The following is a 13,863-nucleotide window of genomic DNA, read 5'->3' as shown; positions in this document are numbered from 1 at the left end:
TCTGCCGTCCTGGCCCCGTTGTCCCCTCGCAGCCCCCCTTTCCTCCTTCTCTCCCCACCAAGCAGTTGCCAAGACCCAGGGCAGCCCTGAGCTAACCTTTGCTGGGGGAGGGGTGTTCCGTGGTCGGAGATGGGGGTGGGCAGCGCGTTCTGCCTGGGTCTGAAGCTCGAACGGTCCTCGTATTTTGCCTGATGTCCAGGGGGAATTTTTGTTGAGGGGTTTAGTGTGAAACTTCATAGAAAATATTGCTCTAACTAAAGTCCACTGCCCTCCCTCTCCTGGAGGAAAGTGAGGGCTGAACGCCTCTGAGGGGAGGGACCCTCTGGGTTGTGAAGCTGTCGGGGTCTCCATTTAACCTGCATGTAGAACCCACGTATGAGGACAGAGATGCGGAAACACATCACCAACGGGATAACATGCTATTGTCTAAGGCTTTTTTTAAAAACTGGGAAAAGATCGAGTCTAAAAGCTTTTTTTTTTTTTTTTTTTTTCATATTTTGGCCATGCCACGTGGCTTGCAGGATCTCAGTTCCCCAACCGGGGCCATGACAGTGACAGCGCCGAATCCTAACAATTAGGCCACCACGGAACTCCCTAAAAGGTTTTTTTAAATGAAATCTTTTCCCTGCATAAAGACAAAGTATGGAAAACTACAAACTACTGATTATCATGCTTCAGAGTCAGCCTTCAGATGGCTATACAAAGTCCTGGGTGAGAGGAACGCTATCAACCTCGTATGCTTAACTCATAATCGTTGTAGGGGAGAAAAACAAGCACCCTGCGTCCCACCACAAATCCTGACTCTTTTCCCCAGAGCTCAGAAATGCTTCTGCCCTGCTGCTCCTGTTAGTTTTTTCTTAATGGCAACCGCAGTAAAATCTCATGAGCAAATTAATCCTTGATGGCAGAGTTTTTCCAGGGCTTGTGGGTAGAAAAAAAAAAAAAGATCAAGTTATTTGCCACCTCCAATGGCCCACTTTCTCCCCCATGTGCTGTTCTCCATAATCACCAGAGAAAAGCTCTGCAGATTAAGCTCCTTTACAGCCAATAACTTTACACGAACTTGAGACCTCGATGGCATTGCAGAAGCTTGGGAAAGTTAAGCCATCCATCGGTACGAGGTTTTTACATAAAGAATTTCTGAAACTGCCATGTGACTATCCAACAAATCTTTTAGATTCAAGTTATCCCTTTTCTGGGGGCGGGAGGGGAGAGAGTTGTTAAAAAACAGTAAGCTTTGGCTTGTGTAAGAGCTTGAATATAAGTTAAAAAAAAAAGAAAAAAAGGTCCAGCCAGAAAGTAAACCATGGTTCAGTCCCAACAAGAGAACAGGTTTTTTAATTAGTGGCTAAGCATGAAAAGCAATATTGTTGGGGAGTTCACCCAAGGACACCCACACCTGATGGTGGATCACTTTTCCCTAAAACTGATCTGCCTTTTCAGTTTGATATGTTATCATCAGTGGTTAAAAAGTGAATCGAATCTGATTTCCCAAAGAGACTTTCTAAAAAATAGTCACACAGCTTTTCTATAGGGCTTCTTGGGTGCTTAAAAATTTCAATATCAAGAAATGAAAGCATATTCTTAAGATTCTTTTGAGAGAATGCATAAGAATTCCTCAAAGAAGTCTTCCAATCACTCTTAACATAAACAACAGAAAAACTATGAATGCGAAGCAAGATATAAAACAGTGACTTAAAAATAAAAATAAAACAGCGACTTAAGATATTTCAGTTATAAGGAGGAGAGAAGGGACAGACATTTCAACACATGAGAAATATGTTAGTTAGTCTTTGGAGAGGTATACCACCCCCAGTAAACCACACCTTCCTGTATGTACACCCTTAGGTGGTCCCTTCTCCCCTGGGCTGGTTCTGTGACCTTCTCTGGACCAATAAGAGGCAGCAACAGTGGTGCTGAGTGATTCTGAGGCTAAGTCATAAGGTTGGAACTTCCTTCCATTTAGGTGTCTTGGAATGCATGTCTAAGGAAAGATGGCTACCATGTAAGAAGTGCAACTACTCTAACCCCCCTAGACTATGAGGAAGTCCGAGGTAACCACGTAGAGAGGCTGTGTGGCACACAGAGACACAGAGGGAGAAGGAAGGAGGGAGGGAAGAGCCCAGTCAGTCCCCAGCCACCTCAGCTGAGGCACCAGACATGGTATGAAGACGCCATCTTGGATGTCCAACCCACTGGAGCCTCGGGACGACCCCAACCCCAGTGACCACCTGACTGCAACTGCATGAGAGACCCTGGGGGGGGGGCACCCAGTTCATCCTAGTCTTTTCACCAGACCGTGAGAGATGATAACAGTGCCTTGCTGTTTGAAGCCACTATGTTTTGGGTGATTTGTTACACGGTAAGAGGCAACTGACACAAGATGAGAAGGGAGGGCAAGAGAGGATGAGAGAGGAAGAGAGAAGGGGAGTCTGACCTTGCCAGGAAGGGGAGAAATTGCATGCAGTTCTTAAGGAGGAAGGAGTTTTGAAATCCTGGGAGGCAGTGTGTGTGACTAAGGAAGGATCCTGGCAGCCGCTCACAGACAGATGTGAAGAGATAGATAAAGAATCTAAAAATGAGAAAGTGGAAGCATAGTTCAAAGCCTTCCATTTTATTACCGTGTGAATTAGAACTCGTTGCCTTATATGTACATTTCCCCAATTCTCCTCTGGTCGGTCTTGAAGCACTCCACTTCCTCCTGCTTTTCCTGTATCCTTCTTGGAGGAGAGGCATGGTCTCCTCAGTCCCCCGTGAGTCTCTGATTGCTGCCCACTTCGTTATAAGCTCTCCCACCTAAACTCTTATTGTCGCCTGAACCTCTCCTCGTGCCTCTTAGCTCAAAGCTACACCATCTTCCTCACTCTTCCCAGGAGACCTCAGCTACTGGTCATTGGAGTTTGCTTGGAATGCCTCCTCTCTCCCCAGATCTTCTGCCCACAATTAAAGTTACACAGTGCATTTGCTAATGTCTCATAGGGATACAAGAAATAAGTACAATTAGGTCACTGCCTACATGTGCATTTGAAGACCACCACCGTAAAACGGTAATGGTTCCAATGAGCTTAGCATTTCCCCTTTGAGCTCTGTGACCTGGGCTCCTTAAACATCAGACAGTTCAAGAAAAATGAGAGAGGGCTGAGGTGGGGATCCAGCGCTCAGTACCTATTTTGTAGCCCCTGCATCTGGCTTCTCAAAGATGGTGCCGTGTGTGGAATAGGTAGTAGCGAGGTAGTAGCCGAGAGTGTGGACGAAGTGTGAAGCTGACAACACAGCTTTGAAATCCAGCTCCCCCTTATCTTACTCAGGTGATACCGAGCAAGATATCAGCCAAAGTTTCAGTTATCAGTTAAATGGGAATAACAACATTTCTGAGGATTAAGTGAGACAATCTGTACAAGACAGTCAACAACAGAGGAAGGGCTCAGCAAATGGTAGTTGGAAGCATCGTTAGCCGGTATTTGACAATCTAGCTCCTCTGAGCTGAGAATATGTCTTTGCTGAGTTATTCAAATTTACTCACGTCTCTAAATGAGCTTTTTACAGTGGAGGACTTACATTCTCTGGAAAGGGAGGTAAGTGAAATCACTGTCCTAAGTGTCATCAGCCCTGGTGTTTGGCTACTGAACACAGTACTGTGTTCTCTGAAGCAACAATTCCTAGAATTTTTTATTTCAAGGACCACTGAAAACATTTTTTTTTTAATGGTAATGACCTTACACAAGGACATCTACTGTTTCTGTTTTCCTTTTGTAAGGACAATAAAACCAATAAGACAACAAACTGCACCCTTTTAACACTCTGATTTTATTTTTAAAGGTCCTTTTAACACCAAATCAAGTAGGGAGGATGTAATTCAAGGACATATACAATCCTTGAAGTTGAATCAATTTCGCTTTATAAAACTCACTCTGGGGCTTCCCTGGTGGTGCAGTGGTTGAGGGTCTGCCTGCCAATGCAGGGGACGCGGGTTCGAGCCCTGGTCTGGGAGGATCCCACATGCCGCGGAGCAACTAGGCCCGTGAGCCACAGCTGCTGAGCCTGCGCGTCTGGAGCCTGTGCTCCGCAACAGGAGAGACCGCGATAGTGGGAGGCCCCCGCACCGCGATGAAGAGTGGCCCCCGCTTGCCACAACTGGAGAAAGCCCTCGCCCAGAAACGAAGACCCAACACAGCTAAAAATAATAAATAAATAATAAATAAATAAATTTATAAAACTCACTCTGTTCTCTCTCTTTGCCTCAGACGATACCAACTGAAATTTCAGACCAGCACCAGACCTCTAGTCAACAGGTAGGAGCCACAGCCCAAAAGAACAAACGTTACTAGGTTAAGATTATACGTGTAAATTATGTAGTATTATACATGCAAAAGTATGTATATATATGTAATTTATGGAGGTAATGAAACATAATAACGAAGCACAAATGAGACCAGCACCCAACCTAAAAACTGGAAGGTGAACAATATTCCTCCCCGGTGCCATCCCCCACTCCCACCCACAAGGGACATCAGATCATGAATAATGTCTGGCAGTCCCTTGCCTTTCATTTATTTATTTATTTATTTATTCTGGGCTTTCGAGACTTTAGTTCCCCGACCAAGGATTGAACCCACGCCCTCGGCAGTGAAAGCATGGAGTCCTAACCACTGGACCGCCAGGGAATTCCCAGTCCCTTGCCTTTGAAAGGTTTTACTACATATGTAAGTATCACTAAATCATAGAGTGTTTAGTTTTTCTTTTTCTCTTAAAGTCTTTCCTTTCAGAGACATGATGGAAGTTTTACAGGCACCCAGGGAAAATCTAGTCATGGCCACAGCTCAGCTTGAAGGCTGTCCAGGCAGGGGGCTGTGCTGCCCATCAGCTGGTGGGGTGCTGAGGTTCTGTGGGAATGGATGACTAGCAACTTTTCTCCTTCTGCAGCCCTGCCGTGTGTAGATCTATTACAAACATGGGCATTTTCTTAATATGTGCTGGTGGGGATGTGGAGAAAGTAAAACCCCTGTGCATTGCTGGTAGGGATGTAAAATGGTGCAGCTGCTGTGGAAAACAGTTGAGTGATTTCTCAAAACATCAAACAGAATTACCACACGACCCAGCAATCCCACTTTTGGGTGTGTATGGGTACCCAAAAGAATCAAAAGCAGGGACTCAAACAGATATTTGTACACCATGTTCATAGCAGCTTTATTCACAAAAGCCAAAAGATAGGAAGAATCCAATATCTACAATGGATGAATGGATAAACAAAATGTGGTCCATAAATACAATGGAATACTGTTCAGCCATAAAAGTAGAAATTCTGATACATGCTACAACATGGATAAACCTTGAGGACATTTTGTTAAGTGAAATAGGACAGTTACAAAGGGACAAATATTGTATGATTCTACTTGCATGAGGTACCCAGAGCAATCAAATTCATAGAGACGGAAAGTAGAATGGTGATTTCCAGGGGCTGGGGGTATGACAAGTTAGTGTTGAATGGGTACTGAGTTGCAGTGAGGGAAGATGAAAAAGTTCTGGAGAGGATGGAGGTGACTGTCACACAACAATGTGAATGTACCTGTACCTAAAGTGGTAAATTTTATGTTATGCATATTTTACCACTGTTAAAAAAATTAAAAATGGACATCTTCTTACACAATCACAATGTATGATCACACCTCAGTTAAAATAATTCCCCATCATCCTCCTATACCCAATCCATAATTAAATTTCCTCAAATGCCTCAAAAATTGTCTTTCTACATTGGGTTTGTTGGAATCAGGAGCCCAACAGGGTCCATTCCTTACACTTGAGTCTCTTCTAAACTAGCAAACCAGTGGGTGGTGGGGATGGTGGTGGTGGCATGAATTGGGAGACTGGGATTGACATGTATACACTAATATGCATAAAATAGATAACTAATAAGAACCTGCTGTATAGCACAGGGAACTCCACTTTGCTGTACAGTAGAAACTAACACAACATTGTAAAACAACTATACCCCCCCCCCAAAAAAGAAGAGTTGCTTATCCAAAAAATAAAATAAATAAATAAAAATAAACTAGCAAACCAGGAATAGGAAGAACTCCATTAACCTGATAAGGAGTCAACATAAAAACGTACACTAACAACAGCCCTAATGGTGATACGTTTGAACCACTTCCTTTAAAACAATGAAGAAGGTGAGGATGCTCATTTCAGTCTTGTGTTGGAATCCAGCTCAGTGCTGCTAAGGTTAAACAATTGGAAAGGACGAGGCACATTACAAACTGTGGACCTAATAAGAAGTTCAGCAAACTGCTTCCCTGTCTCAGTGAGTTGTAACTGCTGTAACAAAAGTACTACAGACTGGGTGGCTTAAACAGCAAACATTTATTCCTCACAGTTCCGGAGGATGGAAGCAAGAGATGAGAGTGCCAGCAGGACTGGGTCCTTGCTGAGGGCCCTCTTCCCGGTTAGGTCCTCACATAGCCTCCCTTGGTGCATGCTCGCAGAAGGAGAGAGTGTGTGGGAGCTGGAGTCTCTTTTTCTTATAAGGGCACTAATCCCACCCTGGGGCCCCAACCTCATGACCTCATCTAGACCTATTTATCATCCAAAGACCCCACCTCCTAATACTGTCTCATTGGGGATTAGAGTTTCAACAGTATGAATTTCAGGAACACAAACACACAGTCCATGACACTGACCTGAAGGTGTCACGTCATGTCTTCCACTACCTTTCCAATTTATGGTTTGAAATTTTTGCATTCGTTTTCATAAGTGACCCTGGTGATGGTCTCATATCATCATGTTGTTTGGTTTCAAGTTACACTTGCTCTTGGCATAAGTTGGGAAATGTTCCCTTTCTTTTCAAGAAATGATCTCTTCCTGGAAAGTTTGGCAAACTTATCAGTAACATCTGATCCTGGAATTTCCTTTGGGGAATAGTTTTAATTACTCATTCATTTTCCTTTAAACATATAGAAATATTCAAGCTATCTTTTTTTTAAGTCAGTGTGTATTTTCTAAAATTTGTTAATTTGGGTTTAATTCTTTAAATTTATTGCCATAAAGTTTTTCAAAGTATTCTCTTATTATTTAATCTCTGCTCTATTTATGTTTTTCTCATTCTAATATTGCTTATTCATGGATTTCCTTTTTGACTCATCTTACTGAAGGTCACTTTTTCTTTCTCACTACTGCTTAATTTGATCGTGATAAAGATATTTTAATATAGGTATTTTCTGAACATCATTCCACAAAATCTGAATTCTATCAATTAAAGTTGTCTAGAGAAAAATAAAGACACCACCTACTTCAACTGCAAATATAAAAGAAGAAAGAGGGAGGGAAAAGTATGGAACACTTGTGGGATAAATTGGGAGATTGGGATTGACATATATACACTACTATGTATAAAATAGATAACTAAAAAAAAATAAAGAAGAATGGAACACTCTCTCTAATACATTTAAGAGTAGTCCATATTCATTACTTTCTCACTAACCGGACTCACTCGGTGGTTAATTCAGTATAGCTCAGTTCAGGGAATTACAGTTGACCCTTGAATAACTCGGGGATTAATCCGAGTGTGACTTAGAGCTGGCCTTCCACATCCTCAGTTCCTCCAAATCCATGGATTCAACCAACCACGCACTGTGTAGTATGAAGTATTCACTATTGAAAAATACCCCATATAAGTGGACCCATGCAGTTCAAACCTCCATTGTTCAAGGGTACATTCATTCCACAATAAATTCTACATTTTCCAAATGCTTAATGCTTCCACTTACAGACCAAACTTGAAAAAGCTGAAACCCTTTTTAAAAAAAATTACCATTCCATTGATAACTATAAACATTTTTTTTCATGCTATGGCACAAGCTGATTTCATTTTAGGCAATATAGAAAGTTCTGGCTAGTTTTCCAAGGGTTTTAACAATGGTGGCCTTTTGACTTCTCTGTTGCAAGCTTGCAACCTTAAATAGTGACAGAGACACTGAGTTCAACTCTCCTACTCACTTTTTTAACCACAGTGCCATGACCCTTCCCTCCAGGGTTCACCAAATATTCCTAAATATTTGTATTCATGTTCTATGAGAATCACAAATATCAAGAAGAAGCTATTTTCCTGGCTACCATGCTCTAAATGACTTTTTAAATCTAAACTTTACTTTTTATTTTAAATAATTATAGATCTATTAAGTGGTTGCAAAAATAGGACAGATTTTTTTTTTTTTTTAAAAAGCAGAGAGGTCCCATGTAACATCTTGTATAACTAAGAACAATAACAAAACCAAGAAACTGACACTGGCATTAATACCTTAGCAAGACTACAGACCCTCTCTCTGATTTCACCAGCTTTATTTATTTATTTATTTTAATTGGGGGTATAGTTGTTTTACAATGTTGTGTTAGTTTCTACTGTACAGCAAAGTAGAGTTCCCTGTCCTATACAGCAGGTTCTTATTAGTTATCTATTTTGTACATATTAGTGTATATATGTCAATCCCAATCTCCCAATTCATCCCCCTCCCCCGCTCTACCCCCTTGGTGTCCATACATTTTTTCTCTACATCTGTGATTTCACCAGCTTTTACATGCACTTTTTTGGGTATGTATATATGTCATAACTCTATGACATTTTGTCACATGTATAGATTCCTATAACCACCACCACAATCCAGATCCAGAACAGTTCAGTCACCATAAAAAGGAACTCCCAAGGCTGCCCTTGATTCCCAATGACTTTTAAGACCAGACTCAGTGCATATATTATAAAGAGATTTAGGACCAAAAATTAGTGCCTACATACCATCATTAGTAGTAAGGGTTAAGCAAGTCATTTTTTATTTTGAAAACCTCATTTTAGAACCTTTTTTCCTACCCCAACAGATGTTAACATCACTTTAGGCTGGGAAGAAGTTCAACAGCTTCAACCACGCATGTCTTACAGTGGAAACAAGGCACAGACCTCAGCTAACACGAGGGAGTGCACTCGTGCTCCTAATAAACATGTGTCACCAGGAAAGACTTAAGCTGAACAGGGGCAGCCTTGATAGAATCCCATAGATAGCATCCCACAGATAGCAAATAACCACCATTTTGCCTCCTTCTAGGGACTGCTATAAAGAAGCAATCAGACTACATTTAGTAAACATCAGCATACATCACATGCATTTTTTCACAAATAAATTGAACATCTTCAGTCAAAACAGACAAATGGGACAGCCCAAAGAGAAAAATCAACTCTCCCACACCTCTGGTTTCAACGGCACAGCAATATCGGGTGGGTGGAATGTCCTCGCTGTGACTGAGAGGAGAAATTTAAGTCTGCATTCATTACACCAGACTCATCATTTCTTTTTGGATGATCTGGTTTCTCGGGTTGCTTTTATGTCCTTGTGCTTGCTGTGCTGCAGCTTCACTACAACGCCCTGAGCTGTGCATTTCCTTTTATTTATTCTGCTGGGATGACACTGGACTTCACATGTCTACGGCTGCCTATCTCCCATCGGTTCTGAGAAAGTCTTAGCCACTAGCTCATCGATACTGGTCTCTCCTGGCTTAACTTCAGTTTCCTCCGAGATGAAAGTTAGATGGATATTATATTAGACCTTCTCATTCTAATTTCTGCCTCTCTTAAATGCACGTTTACATCACTTACCTCCTCATAGGTGGGCTGAACCATCTCTCTAGACCCATCTACAAGTTCACCAATTCTCTCTTTGGTATTTAATGTACAGTTTAAGCCATCTATTAGTTTGTCATTTAATGATTTAAAATTTTTTTCCAATAGCTTTCTTTGTTGTCATGGTTGCTCTGTGGTCTACTTGGTCATTTTCCATTGTTCTGTATCACTATTATGTATTATTATACTATTCTTCATTTTTTGTGTGTATTTCCTACATCGTTGTCTTTCCTCTTCTAACTTGGTGTCTGTCTTCTAATATGTGAAATCCTTGGGGAACTTAATCCACATTGCCCTCCCATCCCTCTGATGACTTTCCTTTTGCTGGTTTTACCTCCTTGGGTGTTTGGAAATTTTTAGGTAATTTTTGATGGAAATTCACCCTAAATGTTTAAACTGGTGTTGCTTTTCTTAAAAAAAAAAAGTACATTTGCTTCTGAGAGGACTACATTTGCTTCTGGAATCAGTGATCTCTTCTGGAAGCTTGGAGGGCCCTGGCTTCACGGGGTACCCTCCAGGACCGCTCTCCCACCTTGGCCTGGACCCTGAGCTGGTCTCGTGATCTGAGTGGTGTTGGTATTTGCACTCGCAGATACCCGGCTTTTATGTTTGTTTGCTCACAGTAACAACCTCAAGGGAGCCCTCCAAGATGTCTCGGAGTCCCTGACATTCCTGATGGAGACATATTTGCCTCTGTTTATCCTGGACCTAGTCATCTTTTAGCAGGAGGGCCTGATGGATTATCTAGCTTGCAACACTTCCAGAATTTGGGGCCTTTATCTTCTGTGTTTGGAAAATAACATTTGGGACACATTCCTCTCCACTCCGAACGATGTTATAAAACCCGCCTGATGTTTGAAGAGTCCACCGGCCCCGCCATAGACATCGTGTCACCTGTTGCTCTGAACAGTCCCAGCAGGCAGGCAGAGCAAACAAGATCACCACGGTATCAACAGGACTCTGAGGCCAAAGGCAGTGAAGGGGCTTCCCTAAGCTGCTCACTTTTATGATTTCTGCTAGGATTTTATGCTGATGCCTCCCACCTGGCATCTCCAGCCACTGCTCTCCCTTAAGGAATGTGTTTGTCTTACTGCTGGGTGCACGTCATCATCCAGATGCCCCTGGTCCCCTGGAAGCCCCAACACACACAAGAGGAGACTCATCCACCCCCCAACTGAGCTGCCCTGTAGCTTCACCTCTGTCCACCCGGCCAGGCCCAGCTGGCCGATCAGTCCCCGGCTTGTGTGGATTTCACCTTCTAGAACCGTGTTGTAGCCACGAGCAGCTATTTAAGTGTAAAGTGGTTAAAGTGAAAAGTGCAGTTCCTCTGTCACACCAGCCACGTTGAGTTCAGTGGGGGGCTTCCCTAGTGGCGCAGTGGTTAAGAATCCACCTGCCAATGCAGGGGACGTGGGTTCAAGCCCTGGTCCGGGAAGATCCCACATGCCGTGGAGCCACGAAGCCCGTGCGCCACAACTACTGAAGGCTGCGAGCCACAACTACTAAGCCCGCGAGCCACAACTACTGAGCCCATGTGCCACAACTACTGAAGCCCGTGCGCCTAGAGCCCGTGCTCCGCAACAAGAGAAGCCACCGCAATGAGAAGCCCACGCACCGCAACGAAGAGCAGCCCCCGCTCGCCGCAACTAGAGAAAGCCTGTGCGCAGCAACAAAGACCCAACGCGGCCAGAAATAAGTAAATAAATTTATAAAAATAAATAATTTTAAAAGTGTTCAGTGGCCACATGCAGCTGGTGGATGCTGTATCAGAAAGCAGGGCAGGGAACACTCCCGTCGTCACAGCAAGTTCTCCTGGACGGCACTGCTCTAAAGGTCTCTCTGACCCACCCGTTGTGCTCCCTCCACGCCCACCGCCCCTGCACAGCCTGTCCCGCTGCCCTCACTTCTGCCCCTTGTCCACCTATCCCCACACCGCAGCTCGTACCACAGTCACACCCCTGACCTACCTTGTGGCGTGCCTGCCTAGAGCCTTCAATCCCGACCCCCCAACCGCCTTCCCGTCCCGCCCCTCACCTTCCCCTGCCTCAGCTCTTCTCTTAGGAGGAATTAAACTGCTCTGTTTTTCTGACCACACTCCCCAGAACCTCATGCCTTTGCCTTACTTATACAATCGCCTTGCCCTTCCAAAGATCTTTCAGATGAATGATAAAGAAGATGTGGCGTGTATGTATACACACATACACACACACACGCACACACACACAATGGACTATTACTCAGCCATAAAAAAGAATGAAAACTGGCCATCTGCAACAGTATGGATGGACTTGGAGGGCATTATGTTTCGTGAAATAAGTCAGACGAAGAAACACAAATACTGTATGTTTTCACTTACATGTGGAATCTGAAAAATAAGATGAATGAAGACAACAAAACAGAAACAGACTCACTGATCTAGAGAATAAACTAGTGGTTATCAGCGGGGAGAGGGGTGGTGGGAAGGGCAAGACAGGGGTAGGGGATTAAGAGGTACAAACTACTCTGCATAAAATAAGCTACAAGGATATACTGTACAGCACAGGGAATAGAGCCAATATTTTATAATAACTTTAAGTGGAGTATAATCTACAAATATATTGAATCACTATACTGCATACCTGCAACTAATATGAAATTGTAAATCAACAATACTTGAATTTAAAAAAAAAGATCCTTCCCTCCCTCACCTCCAGGATGAAGACTTTACAGGCCCCCAATTTTGAAAATGCTTTGGTGCTCCTATGTAATGCTAAATAAAGACAATTTATTAAAGCCAAAAAATAAGGGGAGGTTCTTATTTCTTCTGTAATTACTAATGCTTTGGTGAAAAATATCAAAGTGAAACTCTTTTTTAAAAATGTGTTTCCACTCAGTTTTAAGTGTTTCTCTTTTGCTAGAACTAAAACCATTACTTGCAATACTTCATGGGCAATCGGCACTATTTTAAACCTTCAAGGCTGAATTCCAGGAAGCCTTCCTTACCTGCCTTCCTTCTCCACCCTACCCCCATCCCCACTGGTTTGGGGACCCTCACTCTAAGTTCCCATAACGTCCCATGGAAATCGTACCCCGACCTTATACTAAGATGGCCAGTTGCTCATATGGCTGCCACCCTCCCCTGCTAGACCATAAGCCTCTCAAAAGCAGGGTCCATGACAGGTTCGCCTTCATACCCCCAGGAGGGCTCAAAGAATGAATGCAGAAGCCAGGACTGAGGCCTGCCCTGTGCCCTTTCCTGGGCACCACTGTGTCCCCAACAGGCAAAGGGAGCCAGAACAAACTCAGGCTTTGCACTCTAGCCCCTGTGATCTTTCCTCAAGCCCCAGGGGCATCCTCCAGAACACAGTGAAACCGGGGGACCGACTGGACACATCTGTCCAGCTTTGTTTTTTGAAGCCGCAATACTCTGGGCCCAGAACACCAATTTTCATATTGCTTTGCACTCAGCGTTCAGGATGCAAACTCCAAGCGTTTTAAATGTTAAAGAGCAGAGGAAAGAAATTAATCAGCTCAAAATACTTCAATAATACTCAAGCCATATCACAAGGTCACCATGCACAAGACAGAATGGACTTTTAATCTCATCCTGAATTCAGAGAACCAGACCTCTGACATTCTCCCTTTCGTTCTTTTTTTTTTTAATTGAAGTGAAATTTACATAATAAAATGAACCATTTTAAGGTGAACAATTCAGGGGCATTTAGTACATTCACAGCGTTGTGCACAACTACCCCTATCTGGTTCCAAAATATTTTCATCACCCTGAAAGGAAACCCACGCCCGTTAAGCAGTAAGCTCCCCATTCCCCCCTCCTCCACGTCCTGGCAACCAGCAATCTTCGCCCTACCTCTATGGATTTGCATATTATAGATATTTCATATGAATGGAGTCATACAGTCCTTTGTGACTTGCTTCTTTCACTTAGCATCATGTTTTCAAGGTTCATCAGTAGTGTCAGCATGTATCAGTACTTCATTCTTTTTTGTGGCTGTATAATATTCCACTGTACGTGCACACCACATTGTGTCTACCCGTTCATCCATCGGTGGACAGTTGGACCATTCCCACCTTTTGGCTGCTATGAATAGTGCTTGTAAGAAGGTGCACGCACGTGTATTTGAGTGCCTGTTTTCTATTATAATACCTCTTTCATCCTCTTTTGTTCTTCCTCTTTTTTTTTTTAATAAAATCTATTTTATTTA

The 13,863-nt window shown here is 43.1% G+C and overlaps 1 protein-coding gene across 2 annotated transcripts in view; it reads right to left on the bottom strand.

The window, feature by feature from the left end:
* The window catches only part of BMP6 (bone morphogenetic protein 6), a 145,273-nt gene that overhangs the window by 25,306 nt on the left and 106,104 nt on the right, over positions 1-13,863 (bottom strand). The window lies entirely within an intron of this gene.

Source organism: Eubalaena glacialis, chromosome 7 (genome assembly GCF_028564815.1).
Source record: "Eubalaena glacialis isolate mEubGla1 chromosome 7, mEubGla1.1.hap2.+ XY, whole genome shotgun sequence".
In the NCBI taxonomy this organism is placed as follows: domain Eukaryota; kingdom Metazoa; phylum Chordata; class Mammalia; order Artiodactyla; family Balaenidae; genus Eubalaena; species Eubalaena glacialis.
Note: the sequence above shows the minus strand (reverse complement) of the source record. Positions and strands in the feature narration are given on the sequence as shown.